The sequence below is a fragment of the Eublepharis macularius genome, chromosome 6 (assembly GCF_028583425.1).
Source record: "Eublepharis macularius isolate TG4126 chromosome 6, MPM_Emac_v1.0, whole genome shotgun sequence".
NCBI lineage: Eukaryota > Metazoa > Chordata > Lepidosauria > Squamata > Eublepharidae > Eublepharis > Eublepharis macularius.
Genome location: NC_072795.1, coordinates 29,933,901 through 29,959,596, shown reverse-complemented (window position 1 = coordinate 29,959,596; position 25,696 = coordinate 29,933,901). Strand labels below are relative to the sequence as shown.

Here is a 25,696-nt window from a genome sequence, read left to right as displayed (position 1 = left end):
TGATGAATCGATTCACTAAACATGTCAATTCCATGAAAATTCATGACTCGTGATTCGTGAAACATGACAAAACACATACTTTCATTTCGGTTTTTCCCCGTTTCATACCCATGTCTACTCCATACCCCAAAGATGACAAAACACCATCAGGATCCATAGTCAAACTGTTCTGGGGAAAATTGCTTCCTGGACCAAAGGGGTGATCAGCTTTACCCTGGGCATGTAAGTGGGATTCAAACCTGTAGAGTGCTGATTTGACTCCCAACCACTCAGCCACTATGTTATATGCACTTAAACTTTGTGGTGGTTGGGGATGAAGGCAAAGGATTTCTCAGGCTGATTTTGTGTGGCTTGAATAGAAGTGACCTAGGAAGGAGTACCCAGCTTGGTGCATCCTGTGTTTTTCATTACTGACTTCCATAGCTAAAATGATGAGGATTTATACTTTCAGCTGGCATATATATGTAGTACAGAGTGATTATTTTTATTGTTGAACACAAACAAACATCTGGTACGGAATCCACTTTTAGTGTTGCAACAGTATAATAGCATACACAACACCTGCCATAATATAAAATTATCCAGTACTGCCTTCTTAACAATCATTTGTAAACTGGGAGTAGTCTAATGAAAATGTAGCTTCAGTGAAGCATGAAGCATCTTCCATATGTAACAATCAGCAATGAAAATGCCAGGCCAGTCTTGCACTGGGAATAATTGCGTGTCCAGAGCAAACAGGTTAACAGCTACTGACAAAGCCCGTAAATAATAAATATGATTCAGCAAGCTGAGAGTCCTTAGGGCACCTAACATAACATGATAAAATAAATATTACAAACAGGAAAGCTGCATGGCCCACATACAGCCAGGGAAGGGTTTTCAAAACATCTAAACCAGCTAAATCTCCTTGAAATTTAGAGTGAAGACAGACTTGACATTCTAAGAGAGGTGGAGCTCTTTGGTATTGTTGTTGTGAACCTCAAAGTACACACACTTTGTGTGTGTGTGTGTGCGCGCACACGTGTGTGTGCGTGTGTGCTGATTTCTGAGAGGGGAATGGGTTAGGCGAGTTTTTGAAATGGGGAAAAGCCGAACAAGAATTGAATGCTGATTGTGGTGACAATTTTGGTGGAAACCTATTGGCCAGAATCTATTACATCATCAACAAATCTCTTCCTCCCTGAAATCCAAGCAATTTCTCAATTGTTTTCAAAATATTCTAAGTGGGGTTTTTTTTGTAAGTGAAGAATTAATGTGTATGTATACTTCAACACATACCAAGCCCCCTCAAAAAGCACACTACAAGCAACTAGCTTCCGCCATAATCGAATATCAGTTTAGAAAGCTTCTGTACCACATTTTGAGCAAAATGGGGGGTGTGACATCACTTCCGAGGGATCACAATGTCTGCAATGTTGTCTCCCCCACTTTTCTCTCGCGTAGAGTTTTCAATCCCCCGGTGGAAATGGAGGGTCCGCTGCTCCCAGTCTCTGCCCCTCGCCACCTCTTCCACGGCCAGTGGGCGGGGAAGGAGTGGAGAACAGGCCTGGGGACTCTGTAATGTGCTCCCATGTAGGGGTGTGTGCTTTGGGTTTCTGATTCAGGTTTTTAACCCTAATTGGGCCTGATTTGGAAAGATTCAGGATTCCCAAATCGGTCCCAGCATTGCTGAGCTGATTTGGCAATCATGAAGCAAAGTTTCCCGAAGTGATTCGTATCGTTTTGGGAAGCTTCGGGCAAAGCGGCAGCAGCTACAGCACTTTTCTAGCTGTTTACAAACAGCTTCCTGCCCCGCCGCTTTTTTCACCCAAAGGGAGGGGACGAGGGCCCTCCCATCAAGTGAAAAAAGCAGCGGGGCGGGAAGTTTGAAAGCAACACTTTTCTTGCTGCTTGCAAGAAAACATTTATTTATTTATTTTATTTTATCATATTTATATTCTGCCCTCCCCGCAAGCAGGCTCAGGGCGGATAACAACATTAAAACATTTAAAACATTCCATTAAACATAAAACATTAAAAACATTGTATAAAGATTAAAAATAGCAGCACTCTTTTCTTGGTGGCGGTAATATCGTTGAGTACAGAAAGTGCAACAGTGCAATTGAACATGGCAGCAGCTTCAGAACAGTGGTGGGCAGCTCTCATAGGGAGGGGAGTAGATGTTATATCCTCCAGCCAGTGGAGGCCCAGCCTCAGCTATAAGTCTGGTGGAACAACTCTGTCTTACAGGCCCGGCGGAAAGATAGTAGATCCTGCCGGGCCCTGGTCTCGGTAGACAGAGTGCTCCGCCAGGTAGGAGCCAGGACTGAGAAAGCTCTTGCTCTAGTCGAGGCCAGGTGGGCCTCCTTGGAGCCAGGGACTGATGGCAATTTCTTTTCTCCCAATCGGAGAGTCCTCTGGGGAATATATGGGGAGAGACGGTCCCTCAGGTACGCTGGCCCCAGTCCGCACAGGGCCTTATAGGTCAATACCAAAACCTTGAACCTGATCCGATACTCCACTGGCAACCAATGCAGCTCGCGCAATACTGGTGTAATATGCACCCTATTTGGTGCTTTCATAATGATGCGCGCCGCTGCATTTTGTACCAGCTATAATCTTCGGGTCAGGCACAAGGGTAGGCCCGCGTAGAGCGAGTTACAGTAATCCAACCTAGAGATGACCGTTGCCTGGATCACTGTAGTTAAGTCACAGGTAGACAGGTAAGGGACAAGTTGTCTGGTCTGCCACAGGTGGAAAAAAGAAGACCTGACAACCGCTGTGACCTGTGCCTCCATTTTCAGGGAGGCATCTAGGATCACCCCCAGGCTCTTAACCCTTGGAACAGGCACAAGCTGTGCCCCATCGAGGGTCGGGAGCCGGAGTCCCGAATCCAGTCCCCCATGGCTCAAGTATAGGACCTCCGTCTTTTTTTTTTTTTTTTTTGAAAAATTTTTATTGGGTTAGAATCCATTATTTCCACATTTACATTCAATTTTCCCCAATTTTTTCATCTCTAACCCCCTCCCTTTCCCCCCCCCTTTTTGTTGACTTCCAACAGCTTTCCAACCCTTTGTCCCCTTTCCCTTACTTTTATTAGCTTCCTCTATCTAAAACAAATATATATTCTCCATTATTCTAAGCAGTACATCCTTAACTATTTTTAACATTATATGCCCAAACTGTAAGTCTTTGTTTCCATCTTAGATAAACAATTTATCCCAATTTTTCAATTTCAGATATTTCTATATATCATAAACCATATAGATCATACATTCGTTTATATCAAACAATTTGACTTATTCTCTATATATATTACTCATTCTATCTTTTTATAATAGTTCTATATATCTCTCCTCACGTAGTCAATCAATTTGACCCATCTATATCTTCAGACATTCAGTTTGGTACAAAACTTATCAGAAAAAAAGAAAATATTGTTAGTTAATCGCTCCTTATATTTAGTCCTTATAATTAATTATTTTCTCTATGTTCTGTTTGTTAACCTATATATATCTATATATATGTCAATCTATTAATCTGACTGCTTATTAATTCACATTTATCTCTTCTCCCCCCGGTAGAGTCTCCCCCCTCTACTTCAATACTTCAGTAGTTCTCAAACTGCCACAGTTTTCCTCCCACCTCCCATTTCTTCTCCAGGTATTGTTTCAGCTTCTCCCAGTCTGTGTTGAACTGCCCTGAGTCCAGATCTCTCAGTTTTCTTGTCATCTTGTCCATTTCAGCCATATACAGCAATTTGTAAGTCCAATCTTCAATAGTTGGCACTTCTTGTACTTTCCATTTTTGCGCATACAAAAGTCTAGCTGCTGCTGTCATATAAAATATCAACGTCCTGTGTTGGGCTGGAATTCCCTCCATTCCCAAGTTCAGTAGCAGGAGTTCTGGGTTCTTATTAATTTGAAATTGTAAAATTTCACTCATTTCTCTTATTATTTCCCCCCAGTACTGCCTGGCTACCTCACACGACCACCACATATGATAGAGGGAACCCTCATGCTTCTTACATTTCCAGCATTTATTAGAAGTATTCAAATTCCCTAGCGCAATCTTCTTTGGTGTCATGTACCAACGATAGATCATTTTGTAAATGTTCTCTTTGATATTAATACATGTCGTTGTCTTCATTGTAGTTTTCCACAAGTATTCCCATGCCTCCATTGTTATTTCTTTATTAAAGTTTATAGCCCATTTCACCATTTGTGTTTTAACTATCTCATCCTCGGTATACCACTTCAACAGTACTTGGTATACCTTGGATATTCTTTTCTTATCTTCTTTAAGAAGGGTCTGCTCTAGTTCCGAATTCTCTATTCGTATACCTCCCTTTACAGAGTCCGAATTATATAAGTCTCTGATCTGTCTATACTGGAACCAATCGTAGTTAGGTGATAGTTCCTCTTGTGTCTTTATTCTAAGTTTGGATGCTTCAGTTTTAGTTATTTCTTTATACGTTAAACATTGTTGTTCATTATCAACAGCTCTCGGGTCTATCACCTCATATGGAACCACCCACAAAGGGGTTCCTTCTTGTAGATAAATTCTGTACTTCTTCCAGATTATGTATAGACTTCTTCGAACAAAGTGATGCAGGAACATCGAGTTGACCTTTACTTTGTCATGCCATAAATATGCGAGCCATCCAAATATTTTTTTATATCCCTCTAGGGCTAATAGTTTCTTGTTCTTTAATGTCATCCATTCTTTCAACCAAACTAGGCAGATTGCATCATGATAAAGTCTCAGATTGGGCAGTTGCATTCCGCCTCTTTCCTTTGCATCTTGTAAAACTTTCACTTTCACTCGAGGCTTCTTGCCTGCCCAAACAAAATCTGATATTTTCCTCTGCCATTTTTCAAATTGTTTGGAGTCTCTGATGATTGGTATTGTCTGTAGCAAAAACATTACTCTTGGTAACACATTCATCTTAACTGCTGCAATCCTGCCCAACCATGACAAATTCAATCTATTCCATTTAATCAAGTCTCTCTCTATCTGAGTCCATAGTTTTTCATAATTGTTTTTGAATAGATCTATGTTCTTTGCAGTTAATTCGACTCCCAAATATTTCACTTTACTTGTTACTTCACAATCCGTTGTTTCCATTAACAATTGTTGTTTCTGCTTAGTCATATTTTTGCATAATATCTTTGACTTCTTTTTGTTAATGAAGAAACCTGCCAAGTCTCCAAACTCCTTGATCTTATCTATCACTCTTGGCATGTTCTCCAATGGGTCCTCTACAATTAACATTATGTCATCCGCAAATGCTCTGACCTTGTATGAATAGTCCTTTATTTTTATTCCACGAATTTCATCATCTTGACGTATTTGTATCATCAGAATCTCCAATACTAAAATGAACAACAATGGAGATAACGGGCAACCTTGTCTTGTTCCTTTACTTATCGTCAATTTCTTGGTCAATTCATCATTCACCACGATTGCTGCAGTCTGGTCTCTATAAATTTCCTTAATTGCTCTGATGAATCTTTCTCCCAATTGTAGCTTTTCCATAGTGGCAAACATAAAGTCCCAGTTTAAATTGTCAAACGCTTTTTCAGCGTCTACAAAGAAGAAACCAACCTCTTTGTCACAACGCTTGTCATAATATTCAATAGCATTGATCACTGTCCTTAAGTTGTCTCTTATTTGTCTGTCTGGCAAAAAGCCTGCTTGTTCCTCCTCTATGACTTCCGAGAGCCACCCCTTCAATCTCTCCGCCAATATCTTCGCAAAAATTTTATAGTCATTGTTGAGTAGCGATATAGGTCTATAATTTTTCACATTAGTCAGGTCTTGGCCCTCTTTTGGGATCAATGATATATTCGCTTCACTCCAAGTTTCTGGAATCCTTTGATCCCTTAAAACCCCATTCATCACCTCTTTTAGGAATGGTGCCAGTTCATTAGCCATTGTCTTATAGAATTTAGCCGTAAGTCCATCTGGCCCTGGCGCCTTTCCTAGATTTGCAGATTGTATTGCCTTACTTATTTCCTCGTCAGTTACTTCACTATTCAACTTATTTCTCCAAGCTTCCGAGATTTCTGGAAGTTTGGTTTTCTCCAAATATGACGCTATTGATTCTTTGTTTACTTCTTTTTTATTATACAGCTTAGCGTAAAATTTATAAAAGGCTCTACTAATGGTAGCCTGCTCCAAATACATTTTGTTATCTTCGCAAATTTTATTTATTATCTTCTTTTCCCTTTTCTTCTTCAATTGCCATGCCAGGTACTTCCCAGGTTTATTAGCACCCTCAAACGCTTTTTGATTCAGTCTTTTGAGATTCCACTCCAATTCTTTATTGCTCATTGCTGTTAGCTGTTCTTGAAGTATTTTAATTTCCTGGTATACCTTCTTTTTCCCTGGTCTCTTTTTTAGCTGTATTTCTTTGGCTTTTATTTTCTCCTCAATCTCTTGTCTTTTCTCCTCTTTCTTCTTTCTTGCTCTACCATTTAAGTCCATTAGTATGCCCCTTACAACCGCCTTGTAAGCATCCCAAACTTTATTGGTTGGTACTTCTTTATTCACGTTGTATTGTATAAAAAACTTTGTCTCTCTTCTCAATATTTCCATATTCTCTCTTTCCTGTAACAAGTCCTCATTTATTCTCCATGCTTTCCTTTTTCTCTTTTTTCCAAATTTCCACATAATTGGGTTGTGATCTGAGCCTACCATAAGCATTATTTCTACCTCCTTAGTCCATAATGCTAAGTCTTTTGAGGCCCAGATCATATCAATTCTTGATAATGTAGAATGCCTTGCAGAATAAAAAGTAAACTGTCTGCTTTTAGGATATTCTCTCCTCCATACATCTTCAAGAGTCTCTTGTTGAATCAACTCAAAAAAAAGCTTTGGTAATAGTCCTCTTTTCTTTTGTGCCGTTGTAGTCTTTTTGTCTAGTTCCAAGTCTGTCACTCCATTGAAGTCTCCAGCAAGAATTATCTGGTCATATGCAAGATCGTCTAAATGCTTCCTTAAATCCTCAAAGAAACTTTCTTTTGCACCGTTAGGTGCATAAAGTCCGACTACCAACACTCTCTTTAAATTCCAAATACATTCCACTGCTACAAATCTAGCTTCCACATCTCTCATAACAAATTTTGGCTGTAGCTCCTCTTTTATGTACAACACCACTCCTCTTTTCGTCTTTGTTGGGTTCAGTTTCAGTCGGCTCTGTTTCAACCAATCAGTCACGGCTGCAAATGCATGTTCCAGGACATCTGAGGCTGAGCCAGGCTGGCCGTCCATCATCAGATACAGCTGGGTGTCATCTGCATATTGATGGCACCCAAGCCCAAAACTTCGCACCAGCTGGGCAAGGGGGTGCATATAGATGTTAAACAGTAAAGGGGAGAGTATTGCCCCCTGTGGGACCCCACACACCAATGGGTGACGGGGTGACAATTTCTCCCCAAGCGCCACCCTTTGTCCCCGACTGTGGAGAAAAGAGACAAGCCACTGTAAGGCAGTCCCTCGTATCCCCACATCGGCGAGGCGGTGAGTCAGAAGATGGGAGATGGATGGTGGGGTTTAGAGTTTGCCTTCCGCAGTCAGGTAAATGGTAATCCTAATTGCCATACATGGGTACTGTTGTCTGCTTATCTCATGAATTGTAAAGCATTCATTCTGATTCTTGCCTTTTTTTCTTTGATCACAGCGTACAGGTAAGGAAAGAGATCGTTGTAGTTTGTGTATTAACAAAAGCCATTCAGGGCTACAGGTAGAAGTACCAGGCTACTGGCATCCTCAGACACTTTGGTAGCCTGATGTGTTACTTACTTTGTAATTAACTTGGCTGGTCTCTGAGACGTAGCCTTAAAGTAAACAGTTCTTTGCCCTTTCTGAGTTGGTGCATGTTTTCATCACATATGAGACAAGTTCTGCCTTTAGTCTTTATTGCATGGAAGGCAATGCTGTTTTTCTAACAAAGCTTTCTCATTTGTGGTGATTATTAACAACTGCAGTCCAGCCCATCGTTTCAGACACTTAATCCCTATTTACCGTACAGCAGTGAAAACATACACACAACTTGGGCTCTTGCCTAAACCCTTCGATAAAAACCCGTACTTCATATGTACCCATTTTGTTGACCCCTTGTTATAGACTAAGTTGGCCAATATCCAGGTGTACAATTTGTGTCTGATGCAAATTTTTCTGAGAACTGCTGAGTGTGTTGTTTTTGCACAAAATGTTCTTATAAAAAACACAGTAGAATTTTTGTTGCTGGAGTCAAATTTATTCTCAAATTTGTAATCCTGAATTCTTTGCCTCCTTTCCACCCAGAATCACATCCATGTAATCCTATATAAATACTGTGCTACTTCATTTGCAGTTTTCTTATCCAAGTGTTTTGGGTTCCCCAAACCATGTATCTAATATTGTCAGAAAAAAAGTGAAATGCACCTGGTTTGGGGGGCGGGGGAGAGGGGCTGCATTTACACTTCAGCATCTGCTCTGAGGAATGTGTTCTTGGTTTGTTGGTTTTGTAAAAAAATGTGTTGTTTTTGTTGCTGTCTCTTGTGATCAGCCCTTCCTCTGAAGAGATTAGAGTAGTGTAAATGGGGTCTTACACATATTTTACATTCATGATAACCTTGTGGGCTACCTGGGGCTGAAGTTGGATCTCTCTCATCTAAATATAGCACTATCTCCTATGGACAACATACTGTCTTGGTCTTAGTTGAGCTTGTCAAAAACTAGTATCAGTAACCTCAGAGTGATGAGAAAGAAGTGACTTTTCCTTATTAAAACTTCCTTCTTCATCAGACGGGAAGCAAGTGTATTTACCTTCACAAAAAAAAAATATATGGAGCTCTACTTGTGGCATATTTCACACATGTTGCTTTATTGTACCCAGGGCCGGATCTAGAGTTGCCGGTGCCCAGGGCAACCCAAGTCCATGACATCATCACGCAGGCAAGCCAGGTGCCCCGGCGCGTCGCAAGTTGGTGGAGGCAGCGCAGGGCTGGGCTCAGAAGCTGCCCGTGCCATTCACCTACCCCGCAGGACAGGGGGTGGGCGGCCGCCCCCTGTCCTGCGGGGCAGGCAAAAGGCAGCGCAGGAGGCTGGGAGGCCACCCGCGCGCTCCTAGTGGCTGGCAGCTGTGCCTGGCGTCCCCTCCTTGGAAGCGCCAGTGGCAGACTGCCCCCTGTCCCCCCCCTCGATCTGGCCCTGACTGTACCTACACTTTAGAGGAGTAGTTTATTACAGTGGAGTCCTTTAATGTTTTTCAGCTAAAATTGTAAAGGTTATGTCAGGATTGAATATGTTATCCACTCTGAGCCCTAAATAAATAAATTATTGACCCCATAAAAAACTCTTGGTCTAGCTCCCCCCCCCCCTTTTAAATCTTAGAATGGAGAAAAATAAAATGCTTTACTTTTTACCACTTAAGAAGATATGACTTGAATCTTGTCAGGTTTTGCCTTTTTCTTTTTGCCAGAGGCAAAATTGAACAGTATCTGAAAAAAAGAAAATCAATTACTTTTAAAAACTTGTGCACCAAAACTTGGAAACAGATCATGTGAATGTAGGATATTTAAACCTTTCTACTTGTTGACCAGTAACTTTAAACCTTATACAAGTAGTATATTGATTTCAGTGGAATCCCATGTCAGTAGTACCTCTCTATGATCAGATTCTTTCTCAAGCTTTATTTACTTGATTTTTTGTTTGTTTTTGCTACATCTAAGCAAAAAGATCACTGATTGAATAGATTTTACTTCTGAAATTTGGAAACAATTTACTGAGGCATAAAAAGGAAAATTATATTCTTCAATAGTAACTAGTGTTGAGATAAATTATCCTTATTTGATGTTTCCAATATCTTTATTTTGACCAGGCCAACTTTTTTGGCAAAATAATCATTTTTCTTGTAGAAATGTTGGTTTAGGTAATGTTAATGCTGCTTCCCCCCCCCCCCCAATTGGGAATGCCAAGGCATTTCTCAGCCATCATGACATTTAAAAACATTATTGAAAAATCCATCCAAGTACAGAGTAAAAGAGGACATGTTATAGCCAAATATTCATACATATGTTCCTGAAACAGGAAAATCTTCAACTTTTCCCAAGAGATCTCTATAGAGAGAGAGAATACTAATCTCATCTCCTGGGAATATAAGATGGAAAGACGTGTCAGTCTTACCTCAGATAAAAATTGGCTGCATTTTTTTTCTCTACTACAATTCCCATAGTGCTCTGGGTTCTTCATCACCAGTGTAGTATGTCAAGTTCTCAGGACAGTCCTGACTATGAATGCACGCTATTGAAAAGTATGCAAAGGCATTTTTGTTCCTCTTCTGTGCCATTGAGCATACACTTTAAACATACATGACATTGAGAACATGGTTAAATCTTTGCATCGAATGTGATCATTTTAAGAAGCAATTCAGACACTGGCCTTTCTACCTCTGGGGTCTCTCCATGATTGAAAATGACTTTCATAATTAAGGTCTTGTGATGTTATGGAAGTTAAGCGAGTCTGCTTATCCAGTTCTAAATAATCTTAATGATGGAACGATGACATATTGAATTGGATCAAAGTACAACTTGTATGTTTTGTGGCTGCCCTATGTGCTGTTATACATTTATGAATGATCAAGGCAGGAAACTGTCATCACATGCTGACTCATGATGAAGTTATGCTACCCGTTTTGGCTAAAGGATGATAGGTTTATGATTAATATTATGTCAGCGAAGATAAGTCTCATAAATAAAAAAAAGTTCATTGATAGTTTTATGATAATTCTGGGCAAAATATTCACAAGTATTGATACATTGAGAAACAGCCCTATGCAGTTTTGGTTATATTTAACGATATGTGTGAATGCTATTTGTGAAATCTCTTGAATTTAGTGGGATTAGTGTGGATTTGCCAGATGTTTGACATCTTTTCTAGAAATGTGGGAATTGTATGATTATAATCTTGATTATGAAAACATAACGGTGGGGATGGCAAGAGGCTTTTAAGCTGAGAATTTGGGGCATATATCAGTGTGTTCATGGGCAATTTTGATTTTGTGTAACCAGGGTGAATAAATTCCCAGGTTACCTTATGAGATGGACAGCTCAGGGTTGGCAACCTTTCTGTAACCGTGTCCCCTTTTCACAGATGTGCATACAGGGAGGGAAATATGGTTACTGTAGCCACACCACCCACATGCCTCTGTAGCTTTCTGAGCAGAGACAAGCCTGATCGGATGCCCAAGATCGTTCCTGCACTTGGGTTTGGGTCTGGTGGGAACCGCAGGAGCACCAGCCTCAGGGTAGCAGCAAGGAAATACACAACTACGCATTCACCGAAACTTCTCCAGTCAACTCCCCAATGGCTCACTGAGGATGAGCTCCCTTGTGGCAAAAAGAAGTCATGGATTCAGATCCCTGTAAGTAGGTAAAACCCAGCAGCAGGGTGATCAGCTGCAAAATAGGCCAGACTAGAACCCACACCTCCCACACTCAAGAGCAGTCTCCTAAGCACACACCCAACTGGACATGCTGGAACAAGCTCAGTATAGATTATTAGACATTCCCCAGCAGCTGTAGTGTCAACATCAGCAAGATATACCAAGGCAAGGTATATAACAAGGCAAGGGAGACTGTAAATAAGGGCATCGAGCGGTGGGTTAGGCACAAGCATAACAGAGCCAGGGTTCCCATTTACAACACCCTGTGGAGCTAGCTACTAGTCAGCCCCAGCAAGAATTCCAGGCATAGCTGAAGTTTTGCATCACCTTGAGCAACCCCTGGGGATGAGCTTCCCGTGCTGATTGGCTGCCTCACATGCCAATTGTTTTGGTCAGCAATCTCCCGGTCAGCATTCCTCTGCTGCACACAAGGATATCATTACTGCCACCTGAATCCATCTATCCCAGAATCCCTTGCACTCTGCTGCCCCCGCCCTCCATTCAGTCATGCAGGCTGCATGACTCATTAGACCACCAGCAATCTGAGAGGAAGGTCTCACTTGAGGACTCTTCTCCTTCCCCTTGGAAGAGCATACTTGCAGAAGCTTTGGATGCCTACCCTTCCCAATGCAAGTCCCATTTTGAAGGCAGGTGAGGTCAGTCGGAGTAGGGGGTGGGAGCTGATCCCTATCTAATAATGAATATATGAAGCTGTTTTATACTGAATCAGACCACTGGTCTGTCCAGGTCAGTATTGTCTACTCAGATTGGCAACAGCTTTCCAGAGTCTCAGGTAACCGTCTTCCACATCACTTATTACCTGATCTTTTTTAAAAAAAACCTGGAAATGCCAGGGATTGAACGTGGGGCCTCCCGCACGCCAAGCAGATGCTCTACCACTGAGCCACATCTAAGCAAACCTGAATTACACAAGCACAGCTGAGAAGACAACCCATGCATTTATTAAACAGTATTGAGCGTTTGGCCAGTAAGTCAGATAATAGGACTGGCCGCCACTTGTGTTCTAATTCCTTTGTGACTGCACTGACCGAGTGCAGACTCTTAAGTTGAGTTGTCCCTGTCCCTGCAAGCCCATGAGACGAACAACAGTGGTGGTCAGACAAAGAGTGGCATTTTGCACTGCTATATCTCTAGATATGCGGATATATTTTCCGCTTGCACTGGCATATCTTCAGGATACACCAGTATAAGCCTCGCTTTCCCTCCTAAGCCATTCAGAGTTAGGGTTTAGGGTGGGGCTTTCAAAGCAAATAGGAAAAATTGTTAAGTGAGCTTGATTAGACAGGGTTTAATGTACTTGTCTGATTTTATATAAACAGAATTATTTAAATCTATCCTGTTGCAAGTGCATATTTGTGTTTGGTGACATTTGTTGCTTGCTGTACACATTGAGTTACTATGGATACATTGCTAGTGCTATGAACCATTCTTTCTAGAGCAAGGGAGCAGTGTAGAAATTAGCAACATCACACCTCATTTAAGTGCGAATCTAGACTATTCTAATAATTCTGTTTAAAACTGTGGTATCCATTGCATTTGTTTTTTCTATTTATATCATGACATTTTCCAATATAATTACTTTTTGTGCAGTGAGTACCAGTTTAAAATATAATTTCCAAATGTGTTACTGATTTCTGGTAGCCCATCAAGATGAATGTAGCTTTCCAGCCATAGATGTACGACAACGCAATAATGTTTGATGACAAAAGTGGTGCCTGGCAAGTCCCTAGCCAACCATTATATTTTCCTTTGGCTTGTTGGGTCAGACAATAGGCAGGTTGGTTTAGTCATGTATAGTGTATAATATTATGCTGTCATTACGAATATGCTTGTGTTGATCATTGGTTGAATTTATCACAAATAATTTTATAACTAAATTTCTGGTATTCTCTTCAGATAGCCTAGATTTTGCTCAGTTGTGTTCAGATATCACAATATAGTTTGCCTAATCCCAAGGCTGTTATCCATGACTTCATCTTGGACAGTGGTGTAACACTGGGATGTGATGCCACAGTGGTACACCAGTCCTTCTGGATTTTACACCTATAGCATTTACTCAAATGCAACGCTTGGTTTTTTCATGTGTGTGCCACCAAAAAAAGAGAGGGAGCATCTTACAGTCACATGCATATTGCAACTATGTCCAACGATAGTTTTCTTTTTTTGTGTGTGTATAACATTTTTGAAGTGATCATCTTATATTTAGGGTTGTCTTCCTTTTGAGTAAATGTAGCATTGCTCTCGCTGTGTGCGCATGTGTGTGTGTGAAGTGCCATCAAGTCACAACCAACTTACGGTGGCCCCTTGCTGGAGTTTTCAAGACAAGAGACTAACAGAGATTTGCCATTACCTGCCTCTTCAGAATGATCATGGGTTTCCTTGGTGGTCTTCCATCCAAGTACTAACCAGTCCCGACCCTGCTTATCTTCTGAGGTCTGGCAAGATTGGACTAGCTGGGCCATTCAGGTCAGGATGGTATTACTAAAGATATACAAATTATTAGAAGAGAAAAATCTGTGTAGACTTGTTGCATCTGTAATGCTGCCAATAGGGAAGAAGGCATGGACTCGCTTTTCCGTATCTTCTCTCCAATGTGAATAGCTCCCTAGCTTTGTCAGGCAGTTATGTCTGTACCAACACTGACCATGGATAATGCTAACCAATGTTTAATAATAAGATAATGCGTAAAAAGAATTTGCAAAATCACTTTGAACCCAGGTTACAATGGGAGCCTTGCTAAGCTCCAACCACCAAACTTATGTTTTAGGCCAACCACGAAAAGGAGGAGGGTATTCACTCTGAGGAGAAGAGGAGAGAAGGAGGACAGTGTGTGAATCTGTGGCCCTCTCCCTATCTTGTGTGTGTGTGCTATGTGCTGTCAAGTTGCCTCCAACTGATGGTGACCCTATGAATGAAAGACCTCCAAAACATCCCATCATTAACGGACTTGCTCAGATCTTGCAAACTGGAGGACGTGGCTTCCCATATTGAGTTAAGCCATCTCACTTTGGGTCTTCCTGGTTTCCTACTGCCTTCAAAAAATATTATGTCTGTACCGGGCTGTAGAGATGTCTGGCCTAGTAGTGGTTCCTGGAAGTATTTTCTTTCAAATTGGTAGCTTCTCTTGTCAACTTTAATGAATTTTGTATCAAACATAGCCTCCTGGGCAATGTTTTACACAACAAAAAATGTCTGTCTCAGTAATGTTGGTTGATGCAGCTAACTGCCAGTCAGCAGTCAGATGTGTATTTTTGTTTTTATATGAATTGTTTGTGCTGAAGATAGCATGCTGTCTTCCTAGATTACCTTCCTGCTAAGGTTCCTTGCAGGAATGTGTGTCTAATACAGATCAGTAGTTGATACTGTACCCTCTTCTCTCCTCGGTAGACAGAGTAGGGGTGAAGTCCCATCGCAAATTTGTCATGATCCAACTGTATGTTACAGTGGCATATGACTAAGGTGATACATCTGTTACTTTGGAAGTGCTGAAAGATTTGTTGGAATTTTTAAAAGGTTCTTGATCTGGTTATTTTGTCCACTTAATTTAGACAGTCCTTAGTCCTTTCCCAGCAAATGTATGATCATCAGCTCTTGAAGCATCTTGAAACAAAGCTGACGGTGAGTTTTGACATATGAAAAGCTAAAACACTGGAAAATGTTGCTGCTCTTTAAGGTGCTACTAGACTTGAATTTTGTGCTACTGCTACAGATGACTTTCTGCATGAAACGTAAATGGAAATGTGCTGCTTCCACTTTTCTGATGTTTTTGCAGTCATTCTTTTTTTTTTTTAAATGGGGAGGACCAGTGGGATTCTGAGTATAAGACAGATACTCCAGATAACTTCTGTAATTTGGAATCCTCCAGATTGGAGGGGAAATAGAGCTTTCCTTGGAATTGGCTGCATTTATCAGTAAGAATCACTCATAACAACGTAACAGAACCCCTGATTTGTCATTATGGTAACAAGCCTTGAAAATCTTTGGATTCACACATTCCTCTCAAGTATTAATGCTTTTGTGGCAACACAGTTTATTCTTAATACAAACTGTGGCTTGTCTTCTTGTTTCAGAACCAGAATAAAACTTGATTTGGAGGCTAGAGGACAAACTGTAGTTTATCATTCAGACAAATATGAAAAGTGGCAAAAGCTGAAGTGGTTAATTTCCAGGATGTTCCTAAGAGAAGTGGAGGAGGAGGCTTTTGAGATCAAGCATTTCCACAGATTGTTCCTCTAATGGCAAACCATGGTTTTGAATCCCAACGTTATGTCCTCTAACATCTTGTAATGAGCACTGAGTTTTGAAAATGGAAATCCTCTTGACAATCAAGTGTGCAGAGATGTAATCATGATGCAAAATAATTAGGTGGTCATGCAAAGAATGACTTTTGAATCGAGTTATGTTTGTTTACAACAAAATGATTTGCATTGCATCAGATTCTAGCCCATATATCTAGCTTAGTACTAGCAGGCCTATTTGGCTGTGGTTGTGACTCAGGACTACAGTAGTTACTTTGCATGGGGAAGGGTCTGTGGTATCTCCCATTAGCTGACAGCCAGTGCTTAATTAGAAGGCTCAATATTCTGACTCATTATAAGGCAGTTTCTTGTATGTTGACTGTCTACTCTGACTGGAAGCACGTCTCCAGTGTCTCAAGTAGAGATCGTTCCCTTTGCTATGACCTGAGGAATCAGAACTGGAACCTTGCTGTCAAGGGAACAAATGAGCAAGCAAGACCAAGTAGATGTGTTCAGTACTGATAACCAAAAGACAGAGTTCAAGGACTGGCACAGCAAACAACAGTCTGTTACCTAGATGTTACTATATACTTAAGATTTGTATTATCTCAAAGATTCTCCATTTACAAGGTATAGGGTCTCTCATAACTAGAGATCCCAGGTCCCTGCTCCCACCCTCCACCCCCTGCCACCACTCACCTGGCTGGTGGGGGGGAAAGGTGGGGGAATAGGCTTCCCAGGTGCACTTCACAGTCGGCCCCAAATGGGTCGAATTGGGCCTGTTTGGGGCCCAAATCAGCCCACTGCAAAGCACAGGAACGCTCCTGGCCACTTCCTGGAAGTGACATCATCGCACTACCCCAGGAGTGTTTGTGTGCTTCTCATGTGTGAAGATGCCCAGAAAGGTGAGTGCAAGCCCACCCCCCCAAAAACCTGGCAACCCTGCTTATAGCCCCCTAGATGATATTTGAGATGGAAGCTGTGAGTCAGAGTTGAAAATACTGAAGGAGACGGACCAGCTGCCTGATTCACTAAAAGGCAGCTTCATATGTCGCATGATCCATATCCCTCCTGTGCCCCTGCTCTTCATGCAGACAGTTTACAGGGCCAGATCTTGTTAGTTTCAGCAGTAGAACTGCTTCATGTGCCTTCAGAGTATTTCCAGGGCCAGTCTTCGGAATTCCATGCTAACACATTATGCGAAAGCAAATGACAAAGGAGCATAATTAAAGAAGGCAGCCATGACACAGACCCAAATGTTACCTTGTTGTATTGGGGCCCAGGCTCCTTAGCCTTGCCTATCTTGGCAAATAATCTGGACAGCAGCTGTATTTTTTATTGATGTAAGGCTCACACACTTTAGGTTTTTTGTGGGGAGCAAGTCTGTGGCTCAGCATTGTGCCAGGCTGGTAAATAGTCTGGTAGCTAGCAGCATTGACTAAAGCAGACTATGGTACTTTTCGCACTCGGTTTTTAGAGTGCATTTGTACCTGTTCCACATCCCATGTTTGCAAGGTTTTCATACTTAAAAGCAGTCATGAGATGCAGTCCCGCTTTTTGGCTGCTGTATCCCTGATTTTTCCCCCTGCGGACATACCCTGATGTTTTTTTAAGTTCGCTGCGGACTGGCAGCTGGCCCGCATTTTGCTAATGTGAACACTTTAGCCCCCTTTTTGCTTCTCTCCCCCCCTCTCCTTTTCCCTGGGAGCTGATTGGTTTGTGCAGAATTAACCACTCCCACCCTCCTCAGCTCTCTGAACTCCTTGTCCACCATTTTTTTTAGTAAAGCGAGGTGAGGGTCATAAGGCTGCTTCTTCGTTGGTTTCCTTCCTCCCGGTATGCATGCTCTTTTATTTTTTTTCAAAAGCCAGGAATGATTCCTAAGCTTGCTGCTTATTCCCTGCTAGCTTTAAAAGCAAGGAAAGTGTTAAATAGCTGCTTTCTCCTTCCTCCCTTAGGGTATGCACACACATTCTTTTTTTTTTTAAAGACAAGAATGGGTTGCAACGTTGTAATGTTACTGCACTTTCTTCCTGGCTTTAAAATCCAGGAAAGGATTAAATGGCTGCTTTTCCCTCCCTCCCAGGCGTGTTTCAGACTTTGCCAAAGAGGGGGGAAAAACCCAAGCATTTTGCACAGCCCTTTGGAAACAAGCCTCTGCTTCCTGGGAGGATTTGAATCGGCAGCATTTTAACCCTTTCCTGGCTTGATTAAAAAAAATGAGAGTGGTACATGTTTTCCCCCAGAACTCTGCCACCAATTGCCTCTCCAGTGGGCAGGGGACAGCCCAATCAGCAAAAAGGGGGGAAGGGTTCCAACATTGCAACGTTACTACGCATGCTCAATTTTTTTTAAAAAAGCGTGACGTGAATTGCAAGGCCCCAAAAGCCCAAAATTGCACCGAGGTTTTGAAATGAAGCACAGACACCAAATCGAAATTGCAGTGGACAGTGTGAAATGAACAGGTGCAATGCCGAAGCCACTGCGATCGGGGCGAATGCTCATAAATGGCGGTTTAAACCATAAGTGCGAAAAGGGCCTGTGTCAAAGCTCCCCCTGCTTGTGCATACAAAATGGCTTGGTTGGTTTTTTGGGGTTTTTTTTGCTGGTCCATCTCCTCTGTAGAGAATAAAAATGCTTTTAGTGTGTTATTAAAAATTTAGTTTAGACATATTTTTATTTAATGTAACTCCTCTATTGAATTTATTAAACTGGGACTAGGGGAATTCCAGCATTGCCTGCTTGTGTTTTAATGCAAGGCCATCCTGTATTGTATTTAGATTGTGTGTGTGTGTATGTTTCTTTGCCATGTATCCTAGAGCCTTGGCAACCATAGAAAAAGTAACTGTCAAGAATTTTATGGTTCTTGCATTGGAGGTTTGTTAAAATTTGGGAGACCTACATTTCTCCTGAAAATAATTTGCAGATGGCAGAAAATTGTTTATATCTCTAAGATAAATTGATATTGCTTGACTTTCTGCTTGTAAGAATTTGTGCTGGCAAGTGAGGAAACCAGTATAATATTGACGTATGACAAAGTATTTCCTGTGCTTGATCATTAGTTCTTAAAAGCCCTGAGCTGTCTGGTGCCAAGTCTTGTTCCTGCTTCAAGGTTCAGATTACCCCCATCTCCTCATGAGTATAAAGAGATCTCTCTCCAGTTAGTTTTGCTTTCAGGAAGAAATAAGTGTTGTCTGCTTTTCATGCTTCTGGTTCCTTTCTGGAGATTTTAAAAAGGAGGGGGAGAAAGAGAAGTCAGATTCCTGAAGAGAGAGAGGAAATTGCTTGTGCTGTAGGCTCTCAGTGGCTGCATTGTATGCTGAAGAAAATGCAGGCTCTGTATTTGTGCTCAGCAGTAGACTTGCATGGATGCTTTCTTCTGATTTGATGCCTACGGAGAGATGCTTCCTCTTTCATTCTCATTGACTCGGATTCTGCACTGAATTTCTGCTGCGGGGGGCGGGCCTTCAGTGATCCCCAGGCACAGCCTTTTTGGGATCGTTTGGGGCTACAGTGGGAGGAGGGAGGCGAGGAAATCCCATTCTGCCAACGGAAATCCCTTCGGTCTGTGGAGATTGACCGCAGGATCCAACCCAGTTTTTCTCTCTGTCCACATACATTGCATATTCTCTCATACAGACACAGGTTGTCAGGACAGCAACACAAGACTTAAGCACAGGGTAGATTAAAGGAGAAACCTCAGCTCCAATACTCCATTGGATAAAAACAGTATATACTGTCTTTGTGGTCCCACGCATCATAGCAGCAGTATCTTCCTGTTTTGAGTGCGCTGACTGGGAAACCAGTGGGCCCCTGCAGTGACCATCTTCACAGCCATCTGGGTCTTGAAGCATCTTATGAAGTAGTACTCCCATAAGGAATCGTAATGCTGAGCCAGGCCCTGACAAGCGTTAGGGAGAAGCCACCCCAAACATCCAAGAATCTGTTTTAGAAATGCATCATCATAGCAACCTTTCCAATACACATCAGTCTACATATAAAATCAAAATGATCCATTAAAAGGATTCACCCTTAGCTAAGATCATTGCTTATTTTTCATTTTAACCTTTAGTTTATGGAGAAGCTGAACAAATCTGGAACGTGGGCAGAGCATACAGTTTCTCATGAACATATAGAAACACACACACACACACACAAATTGGCACAATATCCACCAAATTGTTCTGACTTCTAAAAATAGTTTGAAGTGGAAAGAAATCTTTAAGAAGAGAAAGCTGAGGGAAAACTTTTGTGCAGGAAAAGAACAAGGTGCTGGCTTGGATCCAGTGATGTGCAAGCAAAACAGAAGCAGACTTGGATTAATTCCAGTTGTGCAAGATCTTGGACAATACCTAGTGCTTTTCTCCCTCTATATTTATTATAGTGCGAGAAATTGGTTGCACAGAGTCTTACACAGGGGGGAATATAAGTGGAAATACAGTAAGTTAATTTAGCACAACTGGCTACCATAATGTTTTTCCCGAGTTTCTGTTTGTATAAGAACTCTAGCACAAGTGGAAATTTTGCACTGAATCCAACTTGCTGTCTCTTTATCAGAACATGAACACCTCATTCATACACCCTTGTCTGATCTAAATCAGGGGTCCACAAACTATTTGAGCCTACACATATGGAATTCTGCCACAGGGTCATGGGTGCAACTACAAAATGGCTGCCACAGGAAGTGAGGCATGTGCATTGTTCCTTCTTTGTTTCTGCATGACTATCATATTCATGACTTCTTAAAATGGTAGCTCTTCAGCAATTTTTTTTACTTAAATAGAGTTGAGAATGTATTCTTAGGTACTGATGGTCTTGTCTGTTAAACCCAGTACATGGTGGCATGTCCTTGCCACATTGGCTCACCCCACATGCAGGATTTGGCTTCAGCGTAGGGTTGCCAGGGACCTGGAGTCCCTCGACGGGGGATCCCCAGGTTCCCGGAGTCTCCCAGGATGCATTGGTAGCTGTCACTCACCCCGCATTGTTTTTTGTGTGCACGCGCACATGCTCCCAGCTCACATGATGATGTCACTTCTGGGAGTGACATCATCACGTGGGGTCAAAGGGCGGCCCGGGTCAAAGTGGGCCCTTGTTCTAGCCAGAACAGGCTGCTCTTGCCTGCATGACCGCGGCCCGCCCTCATTTGGCACACAGGGGCTGCAGCAGCAAGAGCGGGTGGTGGCGGCATGCAAGAGCAGGTGGTGGCACCAAACAAGAGCAGGCACTCCCCTGTGCACCAAACGGGAGTGGGCTGTGGCAGTGAGAGTGGGCCACGGTGGCAGCAGTGGTGGCAAGAGCGGCCTGCTCTTGCCAGTGCCGCCCACTCTTGCTGCCGCCCGCTCTCGCCGCACAGGAACGTGCCCCTTGTCCGGGGGTGTGCCATGCCACCCAGGAGGGAGCGCCCCAGGGAGCACCCCCCCACACCGCTAGCCAGGTAAGTGGGCACTGGGGGGAAGGGTGGGATCAGGGGATCCCCTGCCCCGGGCAGGGGAATGGCAACCCTACTTAGCACATACTGAAAAGCCTAGTTTTTCTGAACTCTGTACATGGTGACAAGTGTATATGGACTATGTTGCTCTCATCCAGAAGTCAGCATGGGGAGATTTTTCTCTGTAGCTACTATGAGGTCAAAATGGCTTATTAAAATACAGCTAATGTCTTCCATCCTTCTTAAGGCTGGATAGGAGAGAATTATCTGTCAGGTGAAATAAAGCATATATATGCCAATTATTATGTATGTTTAATGTGTACAATGCAATTGCAATCATTCTTTTTGTTACCGAAGTTCCAGTCCTATACATGTCTATTCAGAAGTCCCACTGACTTCAGTGGGTTTTCCAAATAAGTGTTTATAGAAATGCAGCCATTAATAATAGAAAACCCCTTGAGAGGGGTCGCCATACGTTGGTTGTGACTTGACAACACTTAATCTTAAACAAATCCTGGTATTTGGAGGAGACTGTTTATTTTAGGAGATAAAGGTGCACATAGAAGTATTTACTCCCACTTATCAAGGACTATAGCTAGAAAGATAACAGTGACTGCAGTTGTAAATGGGTCAGTCTGTTCTTATCTTGGATATATTTGTGACTCTGCACAGAAATATCACAGACCCACTGCTGTCCCTTGTATTGCTGGGCCTTTTGGTTCCACTGTTAACAGTTTTTTAAAAAAAGTTATATTCATTTGGGTGTGCTCAATTCATAAATGGATGAAATTATCACAATGTGTTCTAGTTTACAAATTTGTCTCCATTCTTGGTGGCTTTTAGAAAGTGTCTGGTGACACTTTTTAATTTTTATCTGCTTTTTTAAAAAAAAACATTTTTTTAGTAGTTATTTTTATTGTACTGGTATTTTAATTCTGTGTAAGCTATTTAGCACCGAATTCTGGAATTTATTTGTTTATTTTGAAAAAAATTATATACTCACCTGTGTTAAATAAATAAACCTAATAGTTGGGTTCCAATGCCCAGCACAAACCCCTGGAACTAGAAACGTGAAATTTGGGGAGAAGATTCCTTTTGTGATGTAGAGGCTCACTAAGAAGGGATTTTAAGAAATTTGCCCCCTAAAGGGGTAAAATGTGTTTTCCCATAGGGATACAGCTTCTGTGTGTGGAAAAGGGGTAAAATGTGTTTTCCCATAGGGATACAGCTTCTGTGGGTGGCTGGTAGACTGCTCCCCCCCCCCCCCGCCAACTGCCAACTTGGCCATTCTTCCCTGAGGTCATTTGCATATGCGGCCTGATTGGTCATCACCCCAACATTCTAAACAGTACGCAGTTGCTGTTGGGAGTCATTGAATGTATCCTGAGGTAAAAATACACCTCTTAGTCTTCTCCTCTAGGGTTGCCAGTCTCCCTGTGGGGCCTGGCTTTCCTGTGTGGCTGGCAGGCTCCTGCCTGCTTGCACCTCCCCTCCAATTGGTCAGCTGTGAAACTCTGTGTTCTGAGGTAAAAATCAGGTAAAGGAAACTGCAGACAGTTGAAGAAAGACAGTAGAAGACTCCTGAGTAGGGATTTTGTATAAAAGTCAGTATGGCAACTGAGTTTTTAAATGTTCATGGGGAGATGGTGCACGACCTTTCTAGGGGCCATTTCAATGTGGACCTCTCACATGAACCTGCCAAAGTGCCCATCACACCACCACTGAAAGTGGCAGGAATTGACTTGCAGGAGGATTGCTTCTTACATGGGCAGTTCTGTGTGGCCTGCTCCAGAGTGACCTTACCCAGCAGCCTGGTGATCCTAGCACCTGAGGGAAAAACCACCAATGTGGTTTACAAAGAGATCCTTCAATAGAATCTTTTCTTTTTAAAAATCTCTTCAATAAATGTTACATTTTGAAATTCAGCTCATCAGTTTTTGGCATCAACACACTTTGCTTTATTCAAACACTTTCGTGAAGCTCGGGTATATGCTATTATACTACAAAACCAACTCAACTCCCCCCTCAAATCAAAAAATGTTACATACCCATAAATATTATAACTGGATTTAAAGTAGTTAAATACCGTAGCGAAGCACAGGTATAAAGCTAGTATGCCATAAAAATCTGTTGGGTTTGCTACAATAGAAATTCATGGTTGGTCCTCTGGAGATTTATCAGCTAACAAGAACAAGAGAATTTAAAACTTTGCTTAGTTAAATTACAAGATTGTATTAGAAATTGATTGTGTCAGGAAAAAGCATTTCCCTAATTTGTCTTGTTGACAGGTTTTTCAAATTTGCCTGCTGTCGTGCCTTTCTACATGGCATTCTGGTTCTTTGTTGCCATTTTCCTTTATTTAGTACTTCATATCCCATGTGGTATATAATTTAAAAAATAGATGTTCCAGAACTACATCTGTCCCCTTTCATTCAAGGCTTCTAGAAGAGTTTAAAGATCTATTTATTCCAAGAAAACCTTCATAAGTGATTGATATTATTAAGTGTTCTGCTCAGGAGTTTTTCATCTGACACAGTTCTATTTGTTTGTTTGTTTACTTTATACCCCACTTTTCTCCCCAGTGGGGACCTAAAGTAACATACATAATTCTCCTCTTCTCCATTTTATCCTCACAACACTCCTGCAAGGTAAATTAGGCTGAGAGTCTATGACTGGTCCAAGGTCACCCAGCAAGTTTCCATGGCGGAGTGGGGATTCGAACCTGGTTCTCCCAGATCTAGTCCAACACTCTAGCCACTACGCTATGCTGGCTCTTGGCACAACTCATTTCTTTATTAATTGTGAACTGCTTTTTGCATTAAATGAGAAAAACATTTTCTGAAATATTTATTGTTAAAAGTTGACCTGAAATATTTTCCCCTCATCCATTACTATACATAGTCTCCTTCTGTCTCATTCCCCAGATTTTGGAGGTGCCAAGTAACCCTGCTTAGCTCTGTAGTTTATAAAGTCCTAAAAGGTTCTCCACTCCCTCTCAGACCACTTCTTCTACCTGGATTCCCGCTTGTTTTGTTTTTTGAGGTCATGGTAGCAAGGCCGGCACCATCGGATCATTTGCACACTGTTGGTGGGAATGTCCCAAAATTCAGAATTTCTGGAAAGATGTAATAAAACACATTAAAAATATAAAAAGTTACACAATCCCTTTTATCCCAGAAAGCGTATCTTTGGATCAATGGGACACCTTAGAAAAGTATTTTTCTAGTAGCGGCCAAATCAGTAATAGCTCTAAATTGGAAATTGCCGAAAGTACCGTTGATTGACAGCTGGATGGCCAAAATTTGGGCCCATTATATACAAGAGAAAATTCATGATAAAATCTTTCAGGTGGAACATTTTCCAAACAAAACTGATTTCATAATAAAATGGTATCCATTTTTTGAATATATATCTGAAAACAATCTACAACAGCCTAAAAAAGTGTTATCTTATGTTATGATGTCATAAAGGACAACTAAATCAAAACTCTTATGGAAAACATTGGCACCCTATAAGTTTGTTGTCATATGTATCACATAATGTTTTGTTTGCCAAAGGAAATTGCATGTATTATAACTGTTGAATTTGTTAAATTTGTTAAACTTCAATAAAAATATGTATTGTCGAAGGCTTTCACGGCCGGAGAACGATGGTTGTTGTGGGTTTTCCGGGCTGTATTGCCGTGGTCTTGGCATTGTAGTTCCTGACGTTTCGCCAGCACCTCTGAAGATGCCAGCCACAGCTGCTGGCGAAACGTCAGGAACTACAATGCCCACGGCAATACAGCCCGGAAAACAACAACCATCTTCAATAAAAATATTTTTTTAAATGGTAGCAAGGCCAGATCTAAGGGGGGGGGCAAGTGGGTCTCCTGTCCCCACAGCCGATGAAGAGAGAGTGCCGGGCTCGGCTGCCGGCTGGGAGCGTGTCCCGCGGAGTTGGCAGTGGCAGCGCTGGTGGCTGAGCAGGAGACCTGGGAGTCCACATGCACACCACCCCGGCCACCTGCCACACTGATGGCTACGCCTGGCCCACAGCTACTGTGCCTGGCTGGGAGCACATGCCGGCAGCAGCACCATGGGGCAACTGAGCGGGTGGCCTCCCAGCCTTCCCACTCAGTTGCCCCACGCTGCCATCACTGCCAGCATGCGCTCCCATCCAGGCACAGCAGCTGCAGGCCAGGGGCGGCAGGCGGCCGGGGCAGCACGCGGGGCAACTGAGCAGGAGGGCTGGGAGGCCAACCACATGCTGCCCTGGCTTCCTGCTGTGCTGGTGGGGCTGCTGGCTTGCAGTGGTGTGCCCTGCGAGATGACGCCATGCGTAATGACGTCGTCGCGCAATCCAGGTGCGTGTGCACATATTGCGCTCACGCATGAGTACTGGGGGGGGGGGCAGGCAGCAACAGCCCTGGAGCTGCCCCTGGGTTCTGGCAATCCTCCCTATAGCCCTGCATGGTAGCTGTCTGTTATATGCCATGAGGAAAAAGCTACCGAGTTGGGCTCTCAGTTATCCGCAGTAGAATCTTATTTCAAGTTTGCATACTAATATAAGGTAGGTAAAGGTAGTCTCCTGTGCAAGCACCGAGTCATTACTGAC

General features: G+C 42.3%; 1 protein-coding gene across 4 annotated transcripts in view; it reads left to right on the top strand.

Moving 5' to 3' along the window:
• The window catches only part of SCHIP1 (schwannomin interacting protein 1), a 594,363-nt gene that overhangs the window by 484,342 nt on the left and 84,325 nt on the right, over positions 1 to 25,696 (top strand). The gene's annotated exons all lie outside the window — the stretch shown is intronic.